Consider the following 14686-nt stretch of genomic DNA (forward strand, 5'->3'; position numbering starts at 1 on the left):
TGCTGTGTTAGGTAATTTGAAAACCTTCTCTTTGAGTGGAGAGCACTGAAAAAGACCAAATTGTTGTCTGATACAATCCTATGCAAATGTATCTCTACCTCTTGAACTTTTTGACTCTAGACATCCTAGTTTTAAAACATTTTAACAACAAAATAGTCTGGAGTGAATATGTACTTGGTCCTGTCAGTTTTTACTGAAAATAGTCTTTTGGGAAAATCTGTTAGAGCTTTTTATTTTTTTACCAGTATCAAAAAGTCAGTCAGATTGGATGGGAAGCATTTCTGAACATTAGTTTTCAAGTCTTCACTTAAATAGTCAATTCAGAGTATGTGTAGACTTTGACTGGACTGTTGTAACACATTAGTTGCTTTGATTTAAACCATTCCATTGTATCTCTGACTATATGGTTAGCGTTGTTGTCCTGCTGGAAGGTGATCCTCTGACCTAGTCACAAGTCTTTTGCAGCCTCTAGTACAAGAAGCAAAAATGTTGAGAACCATATATATCTTAATATGCAATGCAACAAAATGTTAACATGTTCAAAGAGTGTAAATAGTTGTACAAGAACTGTAATGAAGCATTGCCATTTATCTTAAAGCTAACTACTAAAAGCATCAGTCACAACTGTCCAGCTGGCATCAGGACATGGCCACTCACTTCAGAAGGCTTGAGTTCATGTGGAAGAACTAACCACATACTTTGTTTTTTCTCAGCACCATGAAACAAGTGATTGTGTTTGCTGACTACCTGCCGAAACGCATCACTGGCAAGAGGAAAGCTAGACACGTTCTCACTTCATCCGAAAGAACAAAGCCTCTCAGTGCTTTTCCTCCTTTTAACAGGTGAGTGCTCCAGCTATTAATTTGTGCAGGGCCACCTGCTTTAATTGGTCTTAATCTGAAGCGAGCGGCTTTGATCCCTCTGACAGTTTGACTGCATTAGCACGAGTGCGGAGGCTAATCCCATGCGTCGCTCGTTCTTTTTTCTCAGCCAGAGGCCTGTCCAATGATAATATGTCAGCTGAGGGATAAGCCCTCATCAAACAGCCAGGTCTAAGCTGCTGGAAAGTAGGGGGCTGAGGGGCCACCTGCATGCTTCGCCTCAGCCAGAGATACAGACATAAAAAGGCATGGTTTTTCAAGGCTGTAACAGCTAGTGTCCTCTACTTAAACTTGTTTTTGTGTTTCGGTATCTTATGTCCTGTGACCTCACACTTCTTGATTCAAGATTAACACTATTACGTGGTCCTCTGACCTCGAGTGAAGCCTGGCTGCTACAATGACTGCTTTATTTCCACCATCTGAGCGCTGATCACACATACCCCACACACATGATCCACATGTCCAAAAAACAGGGGCTTTATCTGTCTTCTGTCATTTTATTAACAAGTAACAAGCATGTGAAGTGTTTGTCCTGAACTCCATCTGAACTCCCATGAATTATGATAGCCATCTCACAGTCAACAATATCTGCTTTCAGCAGAGAAATAAAGAGATAGTGTTAGAAAAGAGAAAAACAGCAGCTCTTATGCTTACCCAGTGATTATATCACACATCATGGTGGTTTTACTTATCATTACTGGCAGATTTGGACTTCAGTGGATCTTTTTTTATTCTTTGTGTTGAAGGGATGTTAAATTGGCTCTTTTTTGGGGGAAGGGGGAAGTTGCATGTGAAAAAGAAAGCTCAAAGGAAAGCCAATGGTTTAAAAAAATCTTTTTTGTCCTTTTTAATCCTTTTTAATTAGATGGCAAAAACAGTGGTGTTTCCTGTCATTGTTTGCATGACAATATGTTTTTGGTTTTCAAGTAAGTGTCTAGCTCTGAATGTGTTACAATAAACTATAAAAATTAGGTTTCACACACATCTTTCAATCAGGAGGGAAGGAAGGACATGTGACAGGGAAGGACACAAAGAGCAAGGGGTAAGAAAAGTATCCTTTGACTGTCCCAAATTCCTAGAAGTCACTAAGTAATGTTTTACGTATTTGGCCTTATTCATATAACTGTAATGATGCTGTAAGAGAGGGAAATATCAGAGTAAGAAACAGAATGAGTGAAAAGCACTGAATATGTTTGATCTTTCTTCTCTTAATTCATGCCTTTTTTTCATCGCATATCAAACTCTGCTCCTTAATTGGAATGGTACCAGCAAAAGTGACATTTCACATTTACCTTACTTGAATGGCAGGTTCACATTTATGATTTATTAAAACATATGTATGAACTATATTGTCCCTCCATTGAATAAACATAATGCATTTAAGCTAAAGGTTGGAGTTTTTTTTTTTTACTTTTTGATTATACTACTGCAATTATTTATTATTTATTTTAATAATTTTCACATATATTTACCAATCAACATGGGGGATGCAGGATATGTAGTCTGTGTACACATCAATGTAAAAAAAAGCAAGCTCGTTTAGGTCGCAATACCATTTAAGTTGGTTCTTTTTGCTATTGAACGTTTTCTATGGCTAAATTGTCCTCTGAAACAACCGAAGTCTCAAGTAGTCATTTTTGGATTTAAAATATTCAGGTCCTAGCCTTGCCTTTTTAGGCAAAAGAGCCAAAAGGTGACAGACAAAACAGAAATAAATTGTTCATAATCAGTCCTGTTGTTAATTAATACAACTTATTCCCTATCTGAAAGCTAAAATATGATTCTTCATTCCTTTTTTTCAAATGTGTAAGGCTGCACATGACCTTATCTCTGTAAACATTTAGAAAAAGTTGTGCTATTTTTTTTTTTTACCCTCTGTCGAAACTTGATTATCTTGTGACATCTCCACTTTATCTTATGATTGCTTCAAGGGTGGACAAACTGCTCCCAGGGTTTTAATTTTATTCCAAAAAGTCTTTGATCTACAACTGAGGAAGTTTGGTTGAAATATCAGTTCTAACAACGGTACTTTGAACTGCAGATTTTTCAGCCCTCCGGCTCAACAAACCACCAAAGGATCTTCTGTCAGACACAAATGAGTCCATTGGAAGAAATATCTTGTTAACTTGCAATAATCCTGAAGTCAGTCTGCTGCAAAAAAAAAGGAATGCAAATACAAGTTTATACCACATGAGAGAATAAAAACATGAAAATAACTTAAATATATGTATACATTAAATCTATACATAGCCAGGATTTATTTTCAACTGTCAAACCAAGTAAATGCCCTTTGCGCAATTGTAGAGAAAAGATATGTAAATAAGTAAATAAATACTCAAATAATCTCAGATTAACTATACAGATAAAGTTTGCCAAAATCTATCTAAGTCAGATGAGATGGCAATTAGATGGTTTTAGCTTTGTTTCTTTTTTAAAAATCAATTTAACATTAAACACAGGATTGTATTAATAAGCATATTATGTCTGCTGTGAAGTGAAGTGGAGAAACAGACCAGTGCCGTGAGTCTGTTTCTGGAAATTTCGAATCTTTGGATTATTATCTCTGATATACCAGGATATTTTAGTGGAATATTTCCAGAGTTTTGCCAAAAATCTGAAAACAGTTCATCATTGGTTTTGTAGCAGAATAAAATGTACGTCCATATCCAAAATGTAGTGCCAAATCAACACATAAATTGTTCTGCAGACACCAAATCAACCTCTTTTCATAGCTTCAGTCACCAGACAAATGAAACAAAAATCCATTTACATGTTTTTTTCCCCCTTGAAACTCAACAAAAGTTCCTATTAAAAATGATGCTGCTTCCATAAAACATAAATGTATTTTTCTGTCATTTTCACAAATTATTACCAAGCTGAACAATAAATTTTTGTTTGTCTGAATTTGTGGCCAGTTGTTTGATCGACATTCCCACACAAACAGGTGCTAAAATATTCAGTATACTGGAAGGTGACTCGCCACTCATGGACACAAGGCGCCGATTAATCAAACGTTGTGTGCACTATCACCAGCTGGCAAGACCGGCTTCTAAGCCAGCGAGTAAGTAAGTCCACAGAGAAGCTGGTGGCACAGCTGAGTTTGTCTTCTGAAAGTGCAGCTGTCCAAGACATGACAGCTACAGCATTAGCAGGGCCATTAAGAGGTGTAGAACATTTCCAGGGAAACCATTTGAAAAATGACAACCCCGGGCACTGCTGAGATATTAATTATACACAGCATCCGTGGAAAGTGGGCGAAAACAGTTAGATAGACAAAAGATGTTTTGTTTTCTCACACGATGCCGTGTTTGTGCTTTCGGAGAGCAGAAGACGCAGCGAGGAAGGTGAGAAGCTCTTAATTCTCTCTACTGTCAAGAGCAGGCAGTCATGAAACATAGATGACAGGGGTGATGATTAATGTCTACTTGCCTGTTTGTATGAAACTGAACAAGAATCCAGTGTGAGAACTCATGTTTAGAGCAATTTAACCCTACAGAGAAAGTTACAAAAAATACTTGATTTTTAAAATAACAATGTATATTGATTAGGTCGAATAAAAAATACTTTTTGGTCCAGTTTGAATTTTTATGTGGCATGATTGGTACATTAGATGTTGCGGCCATTATTGAAAAGGAAAAACATAAATTTCAGACAGCTATTAAAAGAAAGAGCAAACAAAAAGCCGTCATAAATTGTAACTTTTTAAATCAATGTAAATATTTTTTTTTCAATTTAATACTGAATATGTAAAAAGTATTTTGTAATAGATTTACCTGCTATAGCAAGTGTTTAAGAAAAGTACTAACTCACATTCCTGTACACACATAATGTTTTTTCTTAAAGTGGTTGCCGCTTTTGAAAACACTTGCATCCACAGGGGACCTTTTCCAGAAATGTTTTCATTCAGACAGAAAGAACAGAACAAAACTATTTTTATTATTATTATTTTAGTCTTCCAGGCCTGTAGGTGGAGCTAAGCAGAGACGAGGGCACACGCATAAAGTATTTTGTGCTAAACGCAAGAAAACAAACATGGTGAACAGCATAGAGATTCTGTGTCATTAAATTAGTAAACATGACAAAAATGTAATGCATCATTGCTATTGTTGTGTATTATTCACTTGGGGTTATAGGTCAGGTTGGAGGTTGTGCGATTTTTCTTCTCACCCAATATGTGTATTGACAGATTGAGTTTTTCTTTTTTAGTGGGAGATTATACTGCTGCAATAGAACAAGTATTTACTTTTAGGCTTTTGGACATTTTTTCCGGTGGATGTCAACAGACAAGGATCAGTGCTCTAAGTTCAAAATAACCAATTTTTGCTAAAATGTTGAAAAACTGAGTGTCCTAAGTGTACTTTTTTCCTTTTTTTGTTGTGCTAGTATATATGTCTTGTTATACAATTGTGCTTACAGTGGATTACCCTGAAAATAGATATTGAAAATAATTGGTTTTACTTGTGTAAATGCACTTTGCTTCATTACACCACTTTAAAATAACTTCCTTTTAATGCAACTGGTAAAGGGGATGATAGCCCTGGGGTAAAAGATTATTAATCTAATCTTCTATTCTTATTAAGAAAAATAAGTAAAAGCTAGGAGGTAGTTGAGCTTCTCTTTAGCAAAATGCTGTATTTTGCTCTCCAAATAAGATTACTGTAAGAACTTAGGGGATTTTTAACCCTGTTATGTGGAAAGCTGTTTCATAATGACTAAATCTGCCTGTAGTATTAATTGGGGATTAATTTGCCATGTTTTCAGTACGATGAAGGCATTAACTTGGATCTAACAAGGTGCCTCCTAATTAAAACTTCAAGTTCCTCAGTGTGTTATAATTCCCATAAGAATGTGGTTCATTAATTGGTCATAACTAAACCCCAAGTAGAGCTGATTATGGTGATGGCAGTAAGTCTTCTCACTGGAGTTTAAATTGTGAGAGTTTTGAATATACAGTGCCTTGCAAAAATGTTCATACCCCTTGAACTTTTCGTATTTTGGTGCTTTTCACCCACAATCCTCAAAGTATATTATTGGGATTTTGTGAGACAGAACAATGCAGAGTAGTGCATAACTTTAAAGCTCATGAAAAAAACAACAACAACAACAAAACGTTTTAGTCTTGCAGATTTGAAAAGTGTGGCCTACATGTGTTCATTCAGTCTCAGATCTATACTTTGCGTGATCTTTTGATCTCTTCCGTTGATCATAATGTGCAAGGATCACATCCCCAACTCCAACATCTCTCTGCATGGTTTTTTATCCATACAGTCAAACAGTGATATAAAGAAGAGCAGAAGAAGCAAATTATAAACTTTTGGGTTATTCAGCATCACAGACCTACACTTAGTTGACTCATAGAGGGTTCATCAAACATAACTTTGTGCCCTTACCGACTTTTTCAGCAGCTTCGATTTACAGTAGGCTGTAGGCTTTGTAAGGGCATTGCAATAAAAAAAAAAAACCCTGCAGCAGTCATCCAGCCTTGTTCTGAGTGGCCAATTTTTTTAAATCATGGCCTCTTCAATAAAGCAGCGGAACAACTTGTTCTTGGAGCTTTGTCCAACACTAGTAGCTTGAACTGCATTGAAATGCTATGATCTAAATTATGAGCAAGGAAACCAACTTTATTTTTTTTAAAAAAAGGTTCTACTAAGAAGAGGTTAAATGGCAAAATATGACACAAATTGAGACCGAAAAAACACGGAAAAACAATTATAACGATTCCCACCCCCGATGTAACCGTTTGGGGATAAATACAAAATGCTAGTTCTAGTTCTAAATTAAACAATTGAATAAATATGTGACAAAGCTGAAATGAAAGACTGTGGGTTCTATAAGCTTTTTTGATGTCACTGCTGAAAAAAGTCAATAAACCATTTTGATAAGGTTTTCACCATAGAAGTGTGGTGGGCACACTTCTAATAGCTAATCCTTTTTTTTCCGCCTGGCTTACATGTGTCTGGTGTCTCTCTTGATCTTCATGATGGCATCTAATGTTCTTAATAAAAATCTGAAGCCTTTGTAGAATAGGAGTTCTTGCATTTAGTTTAAAAAAGGTACAATTAGACTCTACCTTCAGATAATTGCTGAACTTGATCTTTTTTGGGGGGTATCAGTGTAGAAGACAGGAAAATACTAAGATTTTTATTCTTAAAACAATTTTCAAAACCATCTATCACCGTATTTTTCATCTACTAAAGCTTTGCTCCACCCTGTGTTGGTCTATCACATAAAATGCCAATAAAATGTATTGGAGTTTATGGTTGTAATGTGATAAAGAGGGGAAAAGTTCACTAGGTATGAATACTTTTACAAACCACTGTAGTGGAGCCATTTCCTATCTTCTCCTCGGGGAAGTGAAAGGAACTGATGATGGCCACATAATATCTATTCGTAGAGGCCTCATAAATAAAGCGCTGCCCTGAGTGCAAACTATGTTTATTATAGCCTTGGAGTTACTTATGCAGATAAATGCAGCACCATTCATCATCACTTCTATTCATAAATAGCCAATAACTCATCTGCCTCCATATGGAAGATTAGACCTTGGAGATGTGACTTAAGCGCAGGAAGTATTTGGTTCATGGAAAACATGAGTGATCGCACACAAAGCCGTCTCCCCTTTACTTATTATATCTTATTCTACATGTCATTTCCCTGCTTAGCTATCATCTGCGAGGCCCATAAAAAATCATATGAAAAGCTTGCCTGTGGTTTGCTGACTGAGACCAGATGAGATTTTTTTTTTTTTACTTAGCGTAATGTGCTGGTTTGCAGGGAGGAGGCCACAGAGGTGCAGGGACTGATGAGAAGGGATGATATATGTAGCGCCAGTGTCCCAGCTCTCCTCTGGCCTATTGTCATTAATCACGGCCATTAGGCTCCCCCTTCTACTGTTCGTGTTGTCTGCGCTGAGCTTTTGCAGCCACTCTTTTGTCCCACACCCATATAGGGAAAGGCTGTGCAGTTTCATCGGAGAATGGTACTAAGATTTACTCTCAGGAATTAAACTCTATCTTGTTATATTGCAGCCGTTTCATTACTCAGCAGCAGCAGCAGCAGCAGCAGCAGGGGCTTAATTCTGAGCTGTAATGTTCAGGAGATTTCTTTTAGTGAGATTTAACTGTTTTATCTTAGAAATGAGTAGAAGTATTTCGATCTAAGCACTCACATTATCTCCCTGTTACTGGGAGCTAATCAGCAGTCAGAGAGGCTCTCCTTCTCTCTACAGTGAAATCTTCACATCGTTAACCCCCCAACACCACCCCAACCATCCTCCATGTCATCAAACCTAAGAGCTCTGATATGATAATATGTGTGAACTGAAATGTGAAAGCAATTCATATCACTTTCCAAGGGCTTTGAATGTTTGATTTGCATAGAGAAAATGATATTAGATGGGCATATTGATTTAATTTTATCCTGGAGCACTGTTAATTATGGTATCATAAAAGTGTCATCTCTTTATTATCGGGTTCTCAACAGGGGCCGGCGGCTGACGCTGCCGAAGTACTCAAATTGCTATGGTTAGGTTATCGTCGCGATATTGTTTGGCATAATTTACATTACAAGACTGCCTCGCGATATGGTGGGGATATATAATTTTTTATCATCAATATGTTTAGATCATACTTTTGTTACTTTTAAGTGTTATCTGGATTTTGTTCTTTGATGTTAAATGAAAGCAGTACCAACCTTTCAGTGGAGAATATATGGGCTTAATTTTTTATCAATTCCTTCCTCAATTCATTGAGGAAGGAATTAATTTTATATTTAGATATTACCGTTTCATACCCATAAACAAACAATTTTGTATGTCTGTAGATAAACGATTGCATTTCAGTTTATTTTGCTTTATAGTTTTTATTGTAATTATTTTAAATAACTGCAGATAAATACTCATGTGTTCAAAGAACACGTACAATTCATTTAAATTCTCCATTGTTTTCTTAAAATGTTGTTAAGCTTGGGGTCTGAACACAACATATTAGCTTTATTGGGCAGCTTATCTAAATCATTTTTGTGACAGACAGTAACAGTCGACTTATTGCTCCCACATCTCAGAGGATCTATGACAAATATCAGGCATGTTCTAACATTTTATGGGACAATAATATGGTGTGATTGTTGCTGTGACTAATGTTTGGTTCTAATCGTCTTTGGTCCAGTCATGAGCTTTTCTGTTACATTCATCCACTTCTCCTTCTCTTTTGTCCATTTTTTTAAACCAAGAAAGCAACTAATAACAATTTTAGCAACTTATTTTAATGTTGTTGGATACTTTTGTCAGTGGGGGTAATCTGGGCTGCCCTAGATTACCCCCACATGATATGAAATGGCCTAGATGCTGAAGCTAAGATAGAGTGAAAATGGTCTCCTGATGCCAGAAAAGAAAGAGACGGGAAAATCTTCTGAAATTGTATTCAGTTTATCTTTATCATATCAGTAATATTGAACTATGATCGTTGGGTACACAGGTATGAAATGGTTTGTTCACTGGTTGGAAATTGAAATAGACTGGGATGAAATGACAATGTCTGGGTACCAAAGGGGAGGTATGAACAGGCAAACTGACCACAGCTGGATGATGCTGAGCTCTTTGCAGCTACAGCGATGCAGGTGGTTGCTGAGAAGATACAGATGCATTTCCATTGTTTTAGTTTCCAGGTGAATTCAAGCCCTTACAAATTGATTCCCCGAGTGCAATTTATCTAAATGAGCAGTGATCATTATTCCAGATCTGGCCCATTCTTAATGCCGGAGCACTATTGAGCAGATATCTCTTTAAACACTGCAAAGAGGTGGTCTGGGCTGAAGGAAAGGCAGAGTACATTCATTACTCCTCTCCCTTCCTTTTTGTCCCTGAGAACACAAAGCAGTGCATAATGTGCAATCTGATAAGTGTTCTCCAGCGTGTGCCAGGACACCCCCACACCCTTTTCATTGTCCCATACATCACCGTCCGGCTCAGCTGCGGTTTGCGAGGTAGAACTCTGGGATTGGTGTGGCTGAAGTTGATGAATAGGCCTGCAAGGGTGAGAAACTCCAGGGCCAAGCTGTAGGTCCATCCCCATGGCATGTGATGCTGATTGGCTTTGTCCTGTGCGGCCGCTCCGTAGAGGCGGACATTAAGATTAAGTGATGCTGTCGCGTCGGGGAGCAGCGCACTGCATCATTCCGGGGAGGAGACAGCTGCGGTGGTTAATCCTTCATCACCAAGGGAATGCTGCCAGAGCGGAGATATACAGCCAAAGATAACCCTCCATAACTTCTGCTAAAGATCAGAAACTTTAAGTCTGCATTCGTCTGTCCTCGATTCTCTCTTCAAAATGAGGAAGGAGCTGCATGCCGAAGAAAAACGAATGAATCAGATGACGTTAAGATGAGGCGACTGTTTACCGAGAGGTAATCCCTCTTTAACTAACATCAAGAAGAAAATCAGTCACTTACTTACCAGTCAGTAACCACGGCTTCAGTGTGCTGAGAGAGAAGAAACAAGGGCAGACAAACAGAAACCCATTTACACAGCTTCTGCAATCACTCTCATGTCACTGCCTATACCAGAGGTGTACTTTATCACACATGCTGTGTTGTGGGAATTCCCAGCAGATTGGAAATCTAGTTTAAACAGACTACAGAAAAAGGGGGCCACACAAAGCAGAGCTGAAGCATTCCAGTATTTATGGGCCTGCACGTGGTGTCAGCATATTTTAGATTGCTGGGTTTGCATGTTTGTTGTTGTTCTGATTTAGCTGTCATAAAGTGATGGATGAATATCATCATGTAAAAAGTTAAAACGAGAGACTCGAGATCCGACAGAAAGCCTGCGTTTATTGTCCCGCACTGACCTGAAAACACATTATAGCAGAATTATTTTCTTTCTACATGAATAAATGTACAGATGCTAGAACGTCTCATTCAACTATGGTGCTGTAAAATGGATTTGCTCCGCTGTAGATACGCCCTTCTTTTTGCTTTTGTTGTTACTAAAATGTTTCAGATGATCAGAACAACTCAGTTTCAAAGATACCCTTAGTTAATGCAGAATGCATTTTTTAAATGAATAAGAACATCATGCCTACAGTCAAACAGGCTGGTTGTATGAAAAATCACAAGTGCATAAAGATCAACTAAATATTCCCTCATTTATGATGATCTCAATTTGCTTTACGACCTGAACGACCTGACATAATTAATGGAACCATAAATTGTGAGATCGACATGCAGTGACATGACCTTATTTAGGTTATTTATGCTAGAAAATCCTGTAGTGCAACTGATGAGCAATTCTGCAGAGAAGAGTGGGGCTAAATTCCTACATAGTAATGTAAAAGCATCATTGTTGCTTATTAAATGGGACCTGTTATGCAAAGTCCACATTTTGCACATTTCTACTTCCATTTGGGTTTCAGTTGTTTCTAAAAAAAAACCCCACTCACTTAAAATATGCACCCAGCTATTTCTACCAATAAGTTAACATTTTTTGATGTCTGTAAAAAAAGTTATTTTGATACCCCCCTGATTACGTCACACTATGTCATTGCCTAGCAACCCCAACCAACCCATTTCTTAACAATCTAGCGACTTAAGTGGAGCTTCAGCGTGTTTGGTCAGCTGGTTTATTTATCTCTGTATGTGCTATACAATGACTGCCTGAAAAGACAAGTGTTTTTCAGGCAAGAACATACTTGCTATGTTCTTGTTGGTTGTGCAGGAGGCTCTACTTCTGCTTTTCAAAGTTGTGCAGTTGTATAAGAAAACAAAGTGGTTCACAAGCATATTTAGATTACATGTATTTTTATTGATCTGATGTAGCTGTCATGATATGATATTCTTTTTATTATGTAAAATGTTAAAGGAAAAGGCCTAAGATCCAAGGAAATGCCTGAGTTTTTTTCTCCAGGACTGACCTGAAAATGTAGTATAGCAGGATCATTTCCTTTCTGAGCATCTCACCCTTTCCACTGCCCCAAAGCAGGTTTTCCTGTTTACATTTTCATACCATTTGTGCTTCCACTTTTCTGAATATGGTAATTTCCCTTGGAAAGCCTAAGAGATCCTGGGGGGGATGATATATTTGGTATGGCAGAGGCATACCTACAGAGAGCACTTGTGACAGTGACATATTAGTTACAGTGTCTCTTGGAATCTGATAGCTTCAAATTTGCCACCTTGTTAAGTTTTGATTTATGTGATACCATTTCACTGAAGTAATTGGGCTGGCCTGTTGTAGAAAATAATCAGCTTTACCAGAGAACAAACGCCGGGCCATGCTAATGAGGCAGCCGGCCCGCTGAACTGATGCTGTCGACTGACAGTTATTAATGATTGTTATGATGTCCAGACGAGTTACGAATGGATGGAGTTAAGTGAAAAAAGTGACATAAAAAATTCCAGCATATTGGAAAGTACTAATGAAGTAATATATGCTAGGAAAACGATCATTTGCGTTGTCAAGGCAATGTGTAATTACCCAGCAGCCATGGTGAATGGCTGTTTTTGGCAGTCTGAATGTGTTGGAGAGTAAGTGCTGAACAACCTGGCGGGTAATGGATGGATCTTTGCTGGCAAGGGGCTAAAATGCACAAGGTGGTGACAGAGGTGTACAGATTGATGAATTAATTGGATCTTTCTTGGGACATTACAGGAACCACTGTGGCATATGCTTGCCTTGTTACTTTAGAATGACTACTGACCCTGAAAGTGAAATTCTCTCTTGCAGGGAGTTGTGGCTGTTTTTTTATTTTTGGACTGCGCATATAGTACTTTGATGTAATCCAATGCAACTTTTTCATAATTTCAACAAATTTTTGTCCAACACATAATTGCAATAGGCTTTTTTTTTACTCATAACTTCATGTGTAACTTGAAAGCAAAACGATAAATGAATTAAAGAAATTGCAATGAGATTTTATACTTTATAGCTTCAACAGAGGAGATAAATTCTAAAAAAAATATCCATTCATTCATCTGTCACCATAGAAAAATTGTTTTCAAATACTATGAATTTCAAATACTTAAACATGTACAGTCTACGACATAATTATTAGAAGTATTGATTAGGATAAACACAAACAGTGGTTTGTGGTAGTTTATTATATAATGGGCATTTATTATAAAATGTGTCATGTTGTACATTATCATTTCAAAAGCTTCCTATACATTTTGTAATAATCAAAGCAAAAGGTAGTACTTTTAATACCCAACATAGAGGACAGTATTTCAAAATGCATTCAAATTCATTATTAAATAATATGGTTTTAATGATGTTTTTTTTATTTTGTATTTTTAAGTGGTGTTATTTTATAACACAACATGGTATCAAATGAAGATGAATAGACTTGGAGCTCTTTTGGCATTTGAATAACTTGCTCAACAAAACCATCATGTTAAAGACATCATAATAAGGTTTGATCTGATAATCATGAAAACTAATAATTAATATTTTTTTTTTTTTTGGGATTTGAGCAATCCAGATTCTCAAAATCTCCTGCCTGTTTCTTGGTTTTAGCTGGATTCAAACCAGACCTTTGTATTGTGGATCAAAGAGTTTCATACATGACATCACCTTCCTCTGCCTGCTTAAACACTTTTGTCCACCTGCAGCTGCTTGCTGAGATCGGCACATAGTTGACATTTAATCAGAGCCCTGCAACACTCCTTTGTCAAACCTCTGAAATGCTCTTACTTTGCACGAACTCCTGTTGAGAGCGAGAATCAAAGTTCTCACAGCTGCTCACTGTCACTGTGGTCTTACCTCAGCAAGTGCCCACTAGCTGCGACCTAACCTCCCCTCCTTCCACTCGATCCCCCCCCACACCAACACAGACACATATAAACACACACACACAAACGTGTAAATACACACTCATCTCCTATCAAGTTGGTGCATTAGGCCAGACTGCCGCCTGCATCAGTGGGCCTCCTCGGCCCACAGAGAGTCCCAGGCCCATCAGCCCAAATTAAACTGGAGGCTTTAGTAAAGGCGCTGCTTTGGGTGCCACTGAGCATTACACTGACACAAATGCTGAGTATCTTTGTCAGCTATTATTTCAATACATGAGTGTGTGGTGCCTTGTCTGCCTTGGTTTCTTTGAAGCTCACATTTCCTCATCTTGCTGCTTTGAAGTGATAGAACAATGCTTTTGGACATCTGCAGGTTAATTATCCTGAACGTCTCATTATTATTTATTTAGAGCTAATAAATGTTTTGTCCCTCAGGATTTTTGTCTTATGCAGGTATGATATTGTGTAATCCTGTTCTTAAAAATGTGTATTTAAAGCTATCACGATGTAAGGATTTCATATCATTCGATATTTTTAATTATTGATTAGTTTTTCTGTTCTAAAACATCTAAAATACTGGCAAACTTGTGGCGTGTACTTTCCTGATAATTAGAAGTATTGATTAGGCATCAAATGCAGATGCCTAATGAAGCCTAATCTTCATTTGCCTAAATGAAGATTTAGAATATTGGTGTAGTTGACAACACCATAGTTCTAGTCAACTATGGTGACTACAATTAAGGTGTTGTAGTCATTTTCTCCGTTCATGCAGCTGTTTTTTATTTTTAAGCAGTTATGTGGCACGGTAGCTAAACCTGAAAGTGCTGCTGTCCAAGTTTCTCAACAGATGGTTGCTAGGTAACCACAAGTTATTCAACTGATTGTTGCTAAGTAACCAACGAGCGAATTAGTTGATGCCACCCAGCGAGCTTCGCTAGCTGTGAGATATTGAGCAAATAAAGCCTACATGCCCCAGAGTTCTGTCGGGTTATGGACCGAAGTTTAGTGAAATTATAGAA

At 37.5% G+C, this 14686-nt stretch overlaps 1 long non-coding RNA gene across 1 annotated transcript in view; it reads left to right on the top strand.

Moving 5' to 3' along the window:
- Positions 1-4110: 4110 nt before the first annotated feature.
- The window catches only part of LOC129368213 (uncharacterized), a 49483-nt gene continuing 38907 nt past the window's right edge, over positions 4111-14686 (top strand). Inside the window, exon 1 of the long non-coding RNA XR_008606814.1 lies at positions 4111-4225. This is a non-coding gene — a long non-coding RNA (uncharacterized LOC129368213). The remainder of the gene's footprint in view (positions 4226-14686) is intronic.

The sequence above is a fragment of the Poeciliopsis prolifica genome, unplaced genomic scaffold, assembly GCF_027474105.1.
Source record: "Poeciliopsis prolifica strain line A6 unplaced genomic scaffold, Auburn_PproV2 SCAFFOLD018, whole genome shotgun sequence".
Lineage (NCBI taxonomy): Eukaryota > Metazoa > Chordata > Actinopteri > Cyprinodontiformes > Poeciliidae > Poeciliopsis > Poeciliopsis prolifica.